The 15293-nt window shown below is 44.4% G+C and overlaps 7 non-coding genes across 7 annotated transcripts; all 7 read left to right on the top strand.

Moving 5' to 3' along the window:
• The first annotated feature begins 107 nt into the window (after nt 1-107).
• Nucleotides 108-179, top strand: TRNAA-UGC (transfer RNA alanine (anticodon UGC)). Its single transcript has one exon. It is a non-coding gene; the product is annotated as a tRNA-Ala (tRNA).
• Nucleotides 180-2296: 2117 nt separating this feature from the next.
• Nucleotides 2297-2368, top strand: TRNAA-UGC (transfer RNA alanine (anticodon UGC)). The gene has a single exon. It is a non-coding gene; the product is annotated as a tRNA-Ala (tRNA).
• Nucleotides 2369-4483: 2115 nt separating this feature from the next.
• On the top strand, nt 4484-4555 carry TRNAA-UGC (transfer RNA alanine (anticodon UGC)). The gene has a single exon. It is a non-coding gene; the product is annotated as a tRNA-Ala (tRNA).
• Nucleotides 4556-6670: 2115 nt separating this feature from the next.
• Nucleotides 6671-6742, top strand: TRNAA-UGC (transfer RNA alanine (anticodon UGC)). The gene has a single exon. It is a non-coding gene; the product is annotated as a tRNA-Ala (tRNA).
• A 2103-nt stretch (nt 6743-8845) lies between these two features.
• Nucleotides 8846-8917, top strand: TRNAA-UGC (transfer RNA alanine (anticodon UGC)). Its single transcript has one exon. It is a non-coding gene; the product is annotated as a tRNA-Ala (tRNA).
• Nucleotides 8918-11028: 2111 nt separating this feature from the next.
• TRNAA-UGC (transfer RNA alanine (anticodon UGC)) lies at nt 11029-11100 on the top strand. The gene has a single exon. It is a non-coding gene; the product is annotated as a tRNA-Ala (tRNA).
• Nucleotides 11101-13215: 2115 nt separating this feature from the next.
• Nucleotides 13216-13287, top strand: TRNAA-UGC (transfer RNA alanine (anticodon UGC)). Its single transcript has one exon. It is a non-coding gene; the product is annotated as a tRNA-Ala (tRNA).
• Nucleotides 13288-15293: the final 2006 nt, after the last annotated feature.

The following is a 15293-nucleotide window of genomic DNA, read 5'->3' as shown; positions in this document are numbered from 1 at the left end:
GACACCTTATTTTCTAGTGCCATATGTGGTGAATTTGAGGTACATAGAATTCCAGATTTCCTTCGGTGAAGCAAGGTCAGCCCGCCCCACCCCCACCCCAGGACGTGGGGGATGTAGCTCAGTGGTAGAGCGCATGCTTTGCATGTATGAGGCCCCGGGTTCGATCCCCGGCATCTCCAGCCTTTTGCCAGGCTCATCTTGCCTTTTGGCAGAACCCTAGGCTGTCACCATGGGTCAGGAAGTGAGATGACATGCAGCTGGGGCCAGACCACCGCCGACATTGCCCGGCTCTTGCCTTGGGAAAGCTTGTGAAATGGGGCTATCTCATTTTCGGTCTTTATAGAAAAAAGAATCTTTCTCCCCCAAGAAACCAAAGTGGTGGTTCATCTTGGCAATCTCGGTATAGAAAACGGTCACAGCTGTCTTGGCCATTGATGTGAATTCTTCCTCTAAACCAGAGACTCCTTACAGAAGGTTTAAGAAAAACTGAATGTCTTCTTTATCCCAATCACTTGCGATTGGACCATGATTTTGCTTTTCCCTTTCCATTCACAGAGGCATTAAACATGCATGTTCTTCATGCTCAGTGCGTAGTGATGCATGTCGTAATGCCTCCCCTAACTTTCTGGCCTCTCCTTGACGTTTCCATGCTGTCATACTTTGGTCACAAATGCTTCCAAAGGGCTGTGGACTACCTTTGCCCCATACCCTTTGATCACATTTCCTTTTGTGTAGAATTTCAATTTCTAGGTCCCCTTCTTTCCTTCAAGCCAGCCCAGCACATTAAGGTAGGTAAGCAATCCCCCTTTAAGTTGAAAAGATGTAGCTGAGAAAGCATTCTAGGAAGTGGCCATTTGGAGAGCTAGCCCTAGGTCGTATTCATGAGTTTTCTCATTCCACTGCAGCACCCGCACCCAACTGCGCCACAACCATTATTGAAAGACAGATGAATGCATCACGGAAAGCTTTGCTGTCTCCGCCTTCGGTAGCTCAGTTGATAGAGCGGCCGAGAGTAGTGCAAAAACAGTAACCCTTAATTCGCCGGTTCAAATCTGCCGCGGAGGACTTCGCCCTTTAGGTTTCCATCGCCTTCTCTGTTATTAAGACATTATCTTCCCCTCTGATTAAGAAAAAAAAAAATTCCGAGCTCCAAGTAAATGCTGGGACAGAAGGGTAGATGTCTTCTGTTTTCTAATGAAATTGACCACATCCTCATTTCTGAGGGATGTGGGAAGAGAAGTAAACAAGGACCTGCAGATCAGAATTCATTCCAAACCCTTGACTAAATATATGAAGGCACTTGGAAGACTTCCAGTCTCATTGTACCAAAGTAGATGTTTTGTCAGCCGACCCAGCTACTCCTTGCCTACAATGAGAGCGGTCATATATATATATATATATATATATATATATATATATATGCGAGAGGGAATTTAGAAAGCCACCATCTCCCTAAAACTGAGCAAGATGCGAAGTGGAGTAATAGTTTACAGATTTGGAGAAAATCTGAGATGTTCGTCTTGCCAAAAGGAGCACAGAAATACCCTCTCTGAGGATCAAACTCAGGACTTTCAGATTATGAGACTGACGCACTGCCTACTGCACAGAAGGCTGCACAAACCCTCCCAGAAATACGTCTATACCCCTTGAAGAGGAAAGGAGGCAAAAACGCTTATCTTATCTTGGAATATAAATACGATACGATTGACTCGCTGGATTAAAATCATATGGAGTTATAATGGTGGGAAAATATTTCTTTCCAGTGATTAAACCCACACCCCCTACAATTAGCCATGCGAAAGAGTCAGGGAATACCTTTCACCTCTCTCAGAAAGATCACATGAATTTTTCCCCCACGTAACTGAGAATTTAATGGACTAAAACTCAGAATTAAGGTGCCGTCCTTAGCAATAGATGCATCTGGATCTCAACTCTTTACGTGCTTATGTAACATAGCTGTGTGTCCTGCAGTAAGAGCAAGAGTACCTTAATTCGTCTCAGGACATTTGTAAGCAGCACTCAACCATATTCTTCTTTCATGTAACCTTAACCAGTTGCCTTGAAAACTCTGGCATGTTTAGATCGCATCTAGCTGTTGTATGTGGGGCATTTGTTCATTCTAGAGTGAGCCTTATTCCATAAAATGGTGCTATACAATCCAGATGTAAGTCATGGGGAATCCCACATCTGACACCTTATTTTCTAGTGCCATATGTGGTGAATTTGAGGTACATAGAATTCCAGATTTCCTTCGGTGAAGCAAGGTCAGCCCGCCCCACCCCCACCCCAGGACGTGGGGGATGTAGCTCAGTGGTAGAGCGCATGCTTTGCATGTATGAGGCCCCGGGTTCGATCCCCGGCATCTCCAGCCTTTTGCCAGGCTCATCTTGCCTTTTGGCAGAACCCTAGGCTGTCACCATGGGTCAGGAAGTGAGATGACATGCAGCTGGGGCCAGACCACCGCCGACATTGCCCGGCTCTTGCCTGGGGAAAGCTTGTGAAATGGGGCTATCTCATTTTCGGTCTTTATAGAAAAAAGAATCTTTCTCCCCCAAGAAACCAAAGTGGTGGTTCATCTTGGCAATCTCGGTATAGAAAACGGTCACAGCTGTCTTGGCCATTGATGTGAATTCTTCCTCTAAACCAGAGACTCCTTACAGAAGGTTTAAGAAAAACTGAATGTCTTCTTTATCCCAATCACTTGCGATTGGACCATGATTTTGCTTTTCCCTTTCCATTCACAGAGGCATTAAACATGCATGTTCTTCATGCTCAGTGCGTAGTGATGCATGTCGTAATGCCTCCCCTAACTTTCTGGCCTCTCCTTGACGTTTCCATGCTGTCATACTTTGGTCACAAATGCTTCCAAAGGGCTGTGGACTACCTTTGCCCCATACCCTTTGATCACATTTCCTTTTGTGTAGAATTTCAATTTCTAGGTCCCCTTCTTTCCTTCAAGCCAGCCCAGCACATTAAGGTAGGTAAGCAATCCCCCTTTAAGTTGAAAAGATGTAGCTGAGAAAGCATTCTAGGAAGTGGCCATTTGGAGAGCTAGCCCTAGGTCGTATTCATGAGTTTTCTCATTCCACTGCAGCACCCGCACCCAACTGCGCCACAACCATTATTGAAAGACAGATGAATGCATCACGGAAAGCTTTGCTGTCTCCGCCTTCGGTAGCTCAGTTGATAGAGCGGCCGAGAGTAGTGCAAAAACAGTAACCCTTAATTCGCCGGTTCAAATCTGCCGCGGAGGACTTCGCCCTTTAGGTTTCCATCGCCTTCTCTGTTATTAAGACATTATCTTCCCCTCTGATTAAGAAAAAAAAAAATTCCGAGCTCCAAGTAAATGCTGGGACAGAAGGGTAGATGTCTTCTGTTTTCTAATGAAATTGACCACATCCTCATTTCTGAGGGATGTGGGAAGAGAAGTAAACAAGGACCTGCAGATCAGAATTCATTCCAAACCCTTGACTAAATATATGAAGGCACTTGGAAGACTTCCAGTCTCATTGTACCAAAGTAGATGTTTTGTCAGCCGACCCAGCTACTCCTTGCCTACAATGAGAGCGGTCATATATATATATATATATATATATATATATATATATGCGAGAGGGAATTTAGAAAGCCACCATCTCCCTAAAACTGAGCAAGATGCGAAGTGGAGTAATAGTTTACAGATTTGGAGAAAATCTGAGATGTTCGTCTTGCCAAAAGGAGCACAGAAATACCCTCTCTGAGGATCAAACTCAGGACTTTCAGATTATGAGACTGACGCACTGCCTACTGCACAGAAGGCCGCACAAACCCTCCCAGAAATACGTCTATACCCCTTGAAGAGGAAAGGAGGCAAAAACGCTTATCTTATCTTGGAATATAAATACGATACGATTGACTCGCTGGATTAAAATCATATGGAGTTATAATGGTCAGAAAATATTTCTTTCCAGTGATTAAACCCACACCCCCTACAATTAGCCTTGCGGAAGAGTCAGGGAATACCTTTCACCTCTCTCAGAAAGATCACATGAATTTTTCCCCCACGTAACTGAGAATTTAATGGACTAAAACTCAGAATTAAGGTGCCGTCCTTAGCAATAGATGCATCTGGATCTCAACTCTTTACGTGCTTATGTAACATAGCTGTGTGTCCTGCAGTAAGAGCAAGAGTACCTTAATGCGTCTCAGGACATTTGTAAGCAGCACTCAACCATATTCTTCTTTCATGTAACCTTAACCAGTTGCCTTGAAAACTCTGGCATGTTTAGATCGCATCTAGCTGTTGTATGTGGGGCATTTGTTCATTCTAGAGTGAGCCTTCTTCCATAAAATGGTGCTATACAATCCAGATGTAAGTCATGGGGAATCCCACATCTGACACCTTCTTTTCTAGTGCCATATGTGGTGAATTTGAGGTACATAGAATTCCAGATTTCCTTCGGTGAAGCAAGGTCAGCCCGCCCCACCCTCACCCCAGGACGTGGGGGATGTAGCTCAGTGGTAGAGCGCATGCTTTGCATGTATGGGGCCCCGGGTTCGATCCCCGGCATCTCCAGCCTTTTGCCAGGCTCATCTTGCCTTTTGGCAGAACCCTAGGCTGTCACCATGGGTCAGGAAGTGAGATGACATGCAGCTGGGGCCAGACCACCGCCGACATTGCCCGGCTCTTGCCTGGGGAAAGCTTGTGAAATGGGGCTATCTCATTTTCGGTCTTTATAGAAAAAAGAATCTTTCTCCCCCAAGAAACCAAAGTGGTGGTTCATCTTGGCAATCTCGGTATAGAAAACGGTCACAGCTGTCTTGGCCATTGATGTGAATTCTTCCTCTAAACCAGAGACTCCTTACAGAAGGTTTAAGAAAAACTGAATGTCTTCTTTATCCCAATCACTTGCGATTGGACCATGATTTTGCTTTTCCCTTTCCATTCACAGAGGCATTAAACATGCATGTTCTTCATGCTCAGTGCGTAGTGATGCATGTCGTAATGCCTCCCCTAACTTTCTGGCCTCTCCTTGACGTTTCCATGCTGTCATACTTTGGTCACAAATGCTTCCAAAGGGCTGTGGACTACCTTTGCCCCATACCCTTTGATCACATTTCCTTTTGTGTAGAATTTCAATTTCTAGGTCCCCTTCTTTCCTTCAAGCCAGCCCAGCACATTAAGGTAGGTAAGCAATCCCCCTTTAAGTTGAAAAGATGTAGCTGAGAAAGCATTCTAGGAAGTGGCCATTTGGAGAGCTAGCCCTAGGTCGTATTCATGAGTTTTCTCATTCCACTGCAGCACCCGCACCCAACTGCGCCACAACCATTATTGAAAGACAGATGAATGCATCACGGAAAGCTTTGCTGTCTCCGCCTTCGGTAGCTCAGTTGATAGAGCGGCCGAGAGTAGTGCAAAAACAGTAACCCTTAATTCGCCGGTTCAAATCTGCCGCGGAGGACTTCGCCCTTTAGGTTTCCATCGCCTTCTCTGTTATTAAGACATTATCTTCCCCTCTGATTAAGAAAAAAAAAAATTCCGAGCTCCAAGTAAATGCTGGGACAGAAGGGTAGATGTCTTCTGTTTTCTAATGAAATTGACCACATCCTCATTTCTGAGGGATGTGGGAAGAGAAGTAAACAAGGACCTGCAGATCAGAATTCATTCCAAACCCTTGACTAAATATATGAAGGCACTTGGAAGACTTCCAGTCTCATTGTACCAAAGTAGATGTTTTGTCAGCCGACCCAGCTACTCCTTGCCTACAATGAGAGCGGTCATATATATATATATATATATATATATATATATATATGCGAGAGGGAATTTAGAAAGCCACCATCTCCCTAAAACTGAGCAAGATGCGAAGTGGAGTAATAGTTTACAGATTTGGAGAAAATCTGAGATGTTCGTCTTGCCAAAAGGAGCACAGAAATACCCTCTCTGAGGATCAAACTCAGGACTTTCAGATTATGAGACTGACGCACTGCCTACTGCACAGAAGGCCGCACAAACCCTCCCAGAAATACGTCTATACCCCTTGAAGAGGAAAGGAGGCAAAAACGCTTATCTTATCTTGGAATATAAATACGATACGATTGACTCGCTGGATTAAAATCATATGGAGTTATAATGGTCAGAAAATATTTCTTTCCAGTGATTAAACCCACACCCCCTACAATTAGCCTTGCGGAAGAGTCAGGGAATACCTTTCACCTCTCTCAGAAAGATCACATGAATTTTTCCCCCACGTAACTGAGAATTTAATGGACTAAAACTCAGAATTAAGGTGCCGTCCTTAGCAATAGATGCATCTGGATCTCAACTCTTTACGTGCTTATGTAACATAGCTGTGTGTCCTGCAGTAAGAGCAAGAGTACCTTAATGCGTCTCAGGACATTTGTAAGCAGCACTCAACCATATTCTTCTTTCATGTAACCTTAACCAGTTGCCTTGAAAACTCTGGCATGTTTAGATCGCATCTAGCTGTTGTATGTGGGGCATTTGTTCATTCTAGAGTGAGCCTTCTTCCATAAAATGGTGCTATACAATCCAGATGTAAGTCATGGGGAATCCCACATCTGACACCTTCTTTTCTAGTGCCATATGTGGTGAATTTGAGGTACATAGAATTCCAGATTTCCTTCGGTGAAGCAAGGTCAGCCCGCCCCACCCTCACCCCAGGACGTGGGGGATGTAGCTCAGTGGTAGAGCGCATGCTTTGCATGTATGGGGCCCCGGGTTCGATCCCCGGCATCTCCAGCCTTTTGCCAGGCTCATCTTGCCTTTTGGCAGAACCCTAGGCTGTCACCATGGGTCAGGAAGTGAGATGACATGCAGCTGGGGCCAGACCACCGCCGACATTGCCCGGCTCTTGCCTGGGGAAAGCTTGTGAAATGGGGCTATCTCATTTTCGGTCTTTATAGAAAAAAGAATCTTTCTCCCCCAAGAAACCAAAGTGGTGGTTCATCTTGGCAATCTCGGTATAGAAAACGGTCACAGCTGTCTTGGCCATTGATGTGAATTCTTCCTCTAAACCAGAGACTCCTTACAGAAGGTTTAAGAAAAACTGAATGTCTTCTTTATCCCAATCACTTGCGATTGGTCCATGAATCTACCGATTTTGCTTTTCCCTTTCCATTCACAGAGGCATTAAACATGCATGTTCTTCATGCTCAGTGCGTAGTGATGCATGTAGTAATGCCTCCCCTAACTTTCTGGCCTCTCCTTGACGTTTCCATGCTGTCATACTTTGGTCACAAATGCTTCCAAAGGGCTGTGGACTACCTTTGCCCCATACCCTTTGATCACATTTCCTTTTGTGTAGAATTTCAATTTCTAGGTCCCCTTCTTTCCTTCAAGCCAGCCCAGCACATTAAGGTAGGTAAGCAATCCCCCTTTAAGTTGAAAAGATGTAGCTGAGAAAGCATTCTAGGAAGTGGCCATTTGGAGAGCTAGCCCTAGGTCGTATTCATGAGTTTTCTCATTCCCCTGCAGCACCCGCACCCAACTGCGCCACAACCATTATTGAAAGACAGATGAATGCATCACGGAAAGCTTTGCTGTCTCCGCCTTCGATAGCTCAGTTGATAGAACGGCCGAGAGTAGTGCAAAAACAGTAACCCTTAATTCGCCGGTTCCAATCTGCCGCGGAGGACTTCGCCCTTTAGGTTTCCATCGCCTTCTCTGTTATTAAGACATTGTGTTCCCCTCTGATTAAGAAGAAAAAAAAATTCCGAGCTCCAAGTAAATGCTGGGACAGAAGGGTAGATGTCTTCTGTTTTCTAATGAAATTGACCACATCCTCATTTCTGAGGGATGTGGGAAGAGAAGTAAGCAAGGACCTGCAGATCAGAATTCATTCCAAAGCCTTGACTAAATATATGAAGGCACTTGGAAGACTTCCAGTCTCATTGTACCAAAGTAGATGTTTTGTCAGCCGACCCAGCTACTACTTGCCTACAATGAGAGCGGTCATATTTATATATATGCGAGAGGGAATTTAGAAAGCCACCATCTCCCTAAAACTGAGCAAGATGCGAAGTGGAGTAATAGTTTACAGATTTGGAGAAAATCTGAGATGTTCGTCTTGCCAAAAGGAGCACAGAAATACCCTCTCTGAGGATCAAACTCAGGACTTTCAGATTATGAGACTGACGCACTGCCTACTGCACAGAAGGCCGCACAAACCCTCCCAGAAATACGTCTATACCCCTTGAAGAGGAAAGGAGGCAAAAACGCTTATCTTATCTTGGAATATAAATACGATACGATTGACTCGCTGGATTAAAATCATATGGAGTTATAATGGTCAGAAAATATTTCTTTCCAGTGATTAAACCCACACCCCCTACAATTAGCCTTGCGGAAGAGTCAGGGAATACCTTTCACCTCTCTCAGAAAGATCACATGAATTTTTCCCCCACGTAACTGAGAATTTAATGGACTAAAACTCAGAATTAAGGTGCCGTCCTTAGCAATAGATGCATCTGGATCTCAACTCTTTACGTGCTTATGTAACATAGCTGTGTGTCCTGCAGTAAGAGCAAGAGTACCTTAATGCGTCTCAGGACATTTGTAAGCAGCACTCAACCATATTCTTCTTTCATGTAACCTTAACCAGTTGCCTTGAAAACTCTGGCATGTTTAGATCGCATCTAGCTGTTGTATGTGGGGCATTTGTTCATTCTAGAGTGAGCCTTCTTCCATAAAATGGTGCTATACAATCCAGATGTAAGTCATGGGGAATCCCACATCTGACACCTTCTTTTCTAGTGCCATATGTGGTGAATTTGAGGTACATAGAATTCCAGATTTCCTTCGGTGAAGCAAGGTCAGCCCGCCCCACCCTCACCCCAGGACGTGGGGGATGTAGCTCAGTGGTAGAGCGCATGCTTTGCATGTATGAGGCCCCGGGTTCGATCCCCGGCATCTCCAGCCTTTTGCCAGGCTCATCTTGCCTTTTGGCAGAACCCTAGGCTGTCACCATGGGTCAGGAAGTGAGATGACATGCAGCTGGGGCCAGACCACCGCCGACATTGCCCGGCTCTTGCCTTGGGAAAGCTTGTGAAATGGGGCTATCTCATTTTCGGTCTTTATAGAAAAAAGAATCTTTCTCCCCCAAGAAACCAAAGTGGTGGTTCATCTTGGCAATCTCGGTATAGAAAACGGTCACAGCTGTCTTGGCCATTGATGTGAATTCTTCCTCTAAACCAGAGACTCCTTACAGAAGGTTTAAGAAAAACTGAATGTCTTCTTTATCCCAATCACTTGCGATTGGACCATGATTTTGCTTTTCCCTTTCCATTCACAGAGGCATTAAACATGCATGTTCTTCATGCTCAGTGCGTAGTGATGCATGTCGTAATGCCTCCCCTAACTTTCTGGCCTCTCCTTGACGTTTCCATGCTGTCATACTTTGGTCACAAATGCTTCCAAAGGGCTGTGGACTACCTTTGCCCCATACCCTTTGATCACATTTCCTTTTGTGTAGAATTTCAATTTCTAGGTCCCCTTCTTTCCTTCAAGCCAGCCCAGCACATTAAGGTAGGTAAGCAATCCCCCTTTAAGTTGAAAAGATGTAGCTGAGAAAGCATTCTAGGAAGTGGCCATTTGGAGAGCTAGCCCTAGGTCGTATTCATGAGTTTTCTCATTCCACTGCAGCACCCGCACCCAACTGCGCCACAACCATTATTGAAAGACAGATGAATGCATCACGGAAAGCTTTGCTGTCTCCGCCTTCGGTAGCTCAGTTGATAGAGCGGCCGAGAGTAGTGCAAAAACAGTAACCCTTAATTCGCCGGTTCAAATCTGCCGCGGAGGACTTCGCCCTTTAGGTTTCCATCGCCTTCTCTGTTATTAAGACATTATCTTCCCCTCTGATTAAGAAAAAAAAAAATTCCGAGCTCCAAGTAAATGCTGGGACAGAAGGGTAGATGTCTTCTGTTTTCTAATGAAATTGACCACATCCTCATTTCTGAGGGATGTGGGAAGAGAAGTAAACAAGGACCTGCAGATCAGAATTCATTCCAAACCCTTGACTAAATATATGAAGGCACTTGGAAGACTTCCAGTCTCATTGTACCAAAGTAGATGTTTTGTCAGCCGACCCAGCTACTCCTTGCCTACAATGAGAGCGGTCATATATATATATATATATATATATATATATATGCGAGAGGGAATTTAGAAAGCCACCATCTCCCTAAAACTGAGCAAGATGCGAAGTGGAGTAATAGTTTACAGATTTGGAGAAAATCTGAGATGTTCGTCTTGCCAAAAGGAGCACAGAAATACCCTCTCTGAGGATCAAACTCAGGACTTTCAGATTATGAGACTGACGCACTGCCTACTGCACAGAAGGCTGCACAAACCCTCCCAGAAATACGTCTATACCCCTTGAAGAGGAAAGGAGGCAAAAACGCTTATCTTATCTTGGAATATAAATACGATACGATTGACTCGCTGGATTAAAATCATATGGAGTTATAATGGTGGGAAAATATTTCTTTCCAGTGATTAAACCCACACCCCCTACAATTAGCCATGCGAAAGAGTCAGGGAATACCTTTCACCTCTCTCAGAAAGATCACATGAATTTTTCCCCCACGTAACTGAGAATTTAATGGACTAAAACTCAGAATTAAGGTGCCGTCCTTAGCAATAGATGCATCTGGATCTCAACTCTTTACGTGCTTATGTAACATAGCTGTGTGTCCTGCAGTAAGAGCAAGAGTACCTTAATTCGTCTCAGGACATTTGTAAGCAGCACTCAACCATATTCTTCTTTCATGTAACCTTAACCAGTTGCCTTGAAAACTCTGGCATGTTTAGATCGCATCTAGCTGTTGTATGTGGGGCATTTGTTCATTCTAGAGTGAGCCTTATTCCATAAAATGGTGCTATACAATCCAGATGTAAGTCATGGGGAATCCCACATCTGACACCTTATTTTCTAGTGCCATATGTGGTGAATTTGAGGTACATAGAATTCCAGATTTCCTTCGGTGAAGCAAGGTCAGCCCGCCCCACCCCCACCCCAGGACGTGGGGGATGTAGCTCAGTGGTAGAGCGCATGCTTTGCATGTATGAGGCCCCGGGTTCGATCCCCGGCATCTCCAGCCTTTTGCCAGGCTCATCTTGCCTTTTGGCAGAACCCTAGGCTGTCACCATGGGTCAGGAAGTGAGATGACATGCAGCTGGGGCCAGACCACCGCCGACATTGCCCGGCTCTTGCCTTGGGAAAGCTTGTGAAATGGGGCTATCTCATTTTCGGTCTTTATAGAAAAAAGAATCTTTCTCCCCCAAGAAACCAAAGTGGTGGTTCATCTTGGCAATCTCGGTATAGAAAACGGTCACAGCTGTCTTGGCCATTGATGTGAATTCTTCCTCTAAACCAGAGACTCCTTACAGAAGGTTTAAGAAAAACTGAATGTCTTCTTTATCCCAATCACTTGCGATTGGACCATGATTTTGCTTTTCCCTTTCCATTCACAGAGGCATTAAACATGCATGTTCTTCATGCTCAGTGCGTAGTGATGCATGTCGTAATGCCTCCCCTAACTTTCTGGCCTCTCCTTGACGTTTCCATGCTGTCATACTTTGGTCACAAATGCTTCCAAAGGGCTGTGGACTACCTTTGCCCCATACCCTTTGATCACATTTCCTTTTGTGTAGAATTTCAATTTCTAGGTCCCCTTCTTTCCTTCAAGCCAGCCCAGCACATTAAGGTAGGTAAGCAATCCCCCTTTAAGTTGAAAAGATGTAGCTGAGAAAGCATTCTAGGAAGTGGCCATTTGGAGAGCTAGCCCTAGGTCGTATTCATGAGTTTTCTCATTCCACTGCAGCACCCGCACCCAACTGCGCCACAACCATTATTGAAAGACAGATGAATGCATCACGGAAAGCTTTGCTGTCTCCGCCTTCGGTAGCTCAGTTGATAGAGCGGCCGAGAGTAGTGCAAAAACAGTAACCCTTAATTCGCCGGTTCAAATCTGCCGCGGAGGACTTCGCCCTTTAGGTTTCCATCGCCTTCTCTGTTATTAAGACATTATCTTCCCCTCTGATTAAGAAAAAAAAAAATTCCGAGCTCCAAGTAAATGCTGGGACAGAAGGGTAGATGTCTTCTGTTTTCTAATGAAATTGACCACATCCTCATTTCTGAGGGATATGGGAAGAGAAGTAAACAAGGACCTGCAGATCAGAATTCATTCCAAACCCTTGACTAAATATATGAAGGCACTTGGAAGACTTCCAGTCTCATTGTACCAAAGTAGATGTTTTGTCAGCCGACCCAGCTACTCCTTGCCTACAATGAGAGCGGTCATATATATATATATATATATATATATATATATATATGCGAGAGGGAATTTAGAAAGCCACCATCTCCCTAAAACTGAGCAAGATGCGAAGTGGAGTAATAGTTTACAGATTTGGAGAAAATCTGAGATGTTCGTCTTGCCAAAAGGAGCACAGAAATACCCTCTCTGAGGATCAAACTCAGGACTTTCAGATTATGAGACTGACGCACTGCCTACTGCACAGAAGGCCGCACAAACCCTCCCAGAAATACGTCTATACCCCTTGAAGAGGAAAGGAGGCAAAAACGCTTATCTTATCTTGGAATATAAATACGATACGATTGACTCGCTGGATTAAAATCATATGGAGTTATAATGGTCAGAAAATATTTCTTTCCAGTGATTAAACCCACACCCCCTACAATTAGCCTTGCGGAAGAGTCAGGGAATACCTTTCACCTCTCTCAGAAAGATCACATGAATTTTTCCCCCACGTAACTGAGAATTTAATGGACTAAAACTCAGAATTAAGGTGCCGTCCTTAGCAATAGATGCATCTGGATCTCAACTCTTTACGTGCTTATGTAACATAGCTGTGTGTCCTGCAGTAAGAGCAAGAGTACCTTAATGCGTCTCAGGACATTTGTAAGCAGCACTCAACCATATTCTTCTTTCATGTAACCTTAACCAGTTGCCTTGAAAACTCTGGCATGTTTAGATCGCATCTAGCTGTTGTATGTGGGGCATTTGTTCATTCTAGAGTGAGCCTTCTTCCATAAAATGGTGCTATACAATCCAGATGTAAGTCATGGGGAATCCCACATCTGACACCTTCTTTTCTAGTGCCATATGTGGTGAATTTGAGGTACATAGAATTCCAGATTTCCTTCGGTGAAGCAAGGTCAGCCCGCCCCACCCTCACCCCAGGACGTGGGGGATGTAGCTCAGTGGTAGAGCGCATGCTTTGCATGTATGAGGCCCCGGGTTCGATCCCCGGCATCTCCAGCCTTTTGCCAGGCTCATCTTGCCTTTTGGCAGAACCCTAGGCTGTCACCATGGGTCAGGAAGTGAGATGACATGCAGCTGGGGCCAGACCACCGCCGACATTGCCCGGCTCTTGCCTTGGGAAAGCTTGTGAAATGGGGCTATCTCATTTTCGGTCTTTATAGAAAAAAGAATCTTTCTCCCCCAAGAAACCAAAGTGGTGGTTCATCTTGGCAATCTCGGTATAGAAAACGGTCACAGCTGTCTTGGCCATTGATGTGAATTCTTCCTCTAAACCAGAGACTCCTTACAGAAGGTTTAAGAAAAACTGAATGTCTTCTTTATCCCAATCACTTGCGATTGGACCATGATTTTGCTTTTCCCTTTCCATTCACAGAGGCATTAAACATGCATGTTCTTCATGCTCAGTGCGTAGTGATGCATGTCGTAATGCCTCCCCTAACTTTCTGGCCTCTCCTTGACGTTTCCATGCTGTCATACTTTGGTCACAAATGCTTCCAAAGGGCTGTGGACTACCTTTGCCCCATACCCTTTGATCACATTTCCTTTTGTGTAGAATTTCAATTTCTAGGTCCCCTTCTTTCCTTCAAGCCAGCCCAGCACATTAAGGTAGGTAAGCAATCCCCCTTTAAGTTGAAAAGATGTAGCTGAGAAAGCATTCTAGGAAGTGGCCATTTGGAGAGCTAGCCCTAGGTCGTATTCATGAGTTTTCTCATTCCACTGCAGCACCCGCACCCAACTGCGCCACAACCATTATTGAAAGACAGATGAATGCATCACGGAAAGCTTTGCTGTCTCCGCCTTCGGTAGCTCAGTTGATAGAGCGGCCGAGAGTAGTGCAAAAACAGTAACCCTTAATTCGCCGGTTCAAATCTGCCGCGGAGGACTTCGCCCTTTAGGTTTCCATCGCCTTCTCTGTTATTAAGACATTATCTTCCCCTCTGATTAAGAAAAAAAAAAATTCCGAGCTCCAAGTAAATGCTGGGACAGAAGGGTAGATGTCTTCTGTTTTCTAATGAAATTGACCACATCCTCATTTCTGAGGGATGTGGGAAGAGAAGTAAACAAGGACCTGCAGATCAGAATTCATTCCAAACCCTTGACTAAATATATGAAGGCACTTGGAAGACTTCCAGTCTCATTGTACCAAAGTAGATGTTTTGTCAGCCGACCCAGCTACTCCTTGCCTACAATGAGAGCGGTCATATATATATATATATATATATATATATATATATATGCGAGAGGGAATTTAGAAAGCCACCATCTCCCTAAAACTGAGCAAGATGCGAAGTGGAGTAATAGTTTACAGATTTGGAGAAAATCTGAGATGTTCGTCTTGCCAAAAGGAGCACAGAAATACCCTCTCTGAGGATCAAACTCAGGACTTTCAGATTATGAGACTGACGCACTGCCTACTGCACAGAAGGCCGCACAAACCCTCCCAGAAATACGTCTATACCCCTTGAAGAGGAAAGGAGGCAAAAACGCTTATCTTATCTTGGAATATAAATACGATACGATTGACTCGCTGGATTAAAATCATATGGAGTTATAATGGTCAGAAAATATTTCTTTCCAGTGATTAAACCCACACCCCCTACAATTAGCCTTGCGGAAGAGTCAGGGAATACCTTTCACCTCTCTCAGAAAGATCACATGAATTTTTCCCCCACGTAACTGAGAATTTAATGGACTAAAACTCAGAATTAAGGTGCCGTCCTTAGCAATAGATGCATCTGGATCTCAACTCTTTACGTGCTTATGTAACATAGCTGTGTGTCCTGCAGTAAGAGCAAGAGTACCTTAATGCGTCTCAGGACATTTGTAAGCAGCACTCAACCATATTCTTCTTTCATGTAACCTTAACCAGTTGCCTTGAAAACTCTGGCATGTTTAGATCGCATCTAGCTGTTGTATGTGGGGCATTTGTTCATTCTAGAGTGAGCCTTCTTCCATAAAATGGTGCTATACAATCCAGATGTAAGTCATGGGGAATCCCACAT

This window comes from Pleurodeles waltl, unplaced genomic scaffold (assembly GCF_031143425.1).
Source record: "Pleurodeles waltl isolate 20211129_DDA unplaced genomic scaffold, aPleWal1.hap1.20221129 scaffold_162, whole genome shotgun sequence".
NCBI lineage: Eukaryota > Metazoa > Chordata > Amphibia > Caudata > Salamandridae > Pleurodeles > Pleurodeles waltl.
This window is presented reverse-complemented; position numbering and strand designations above follow the sequence as displayed.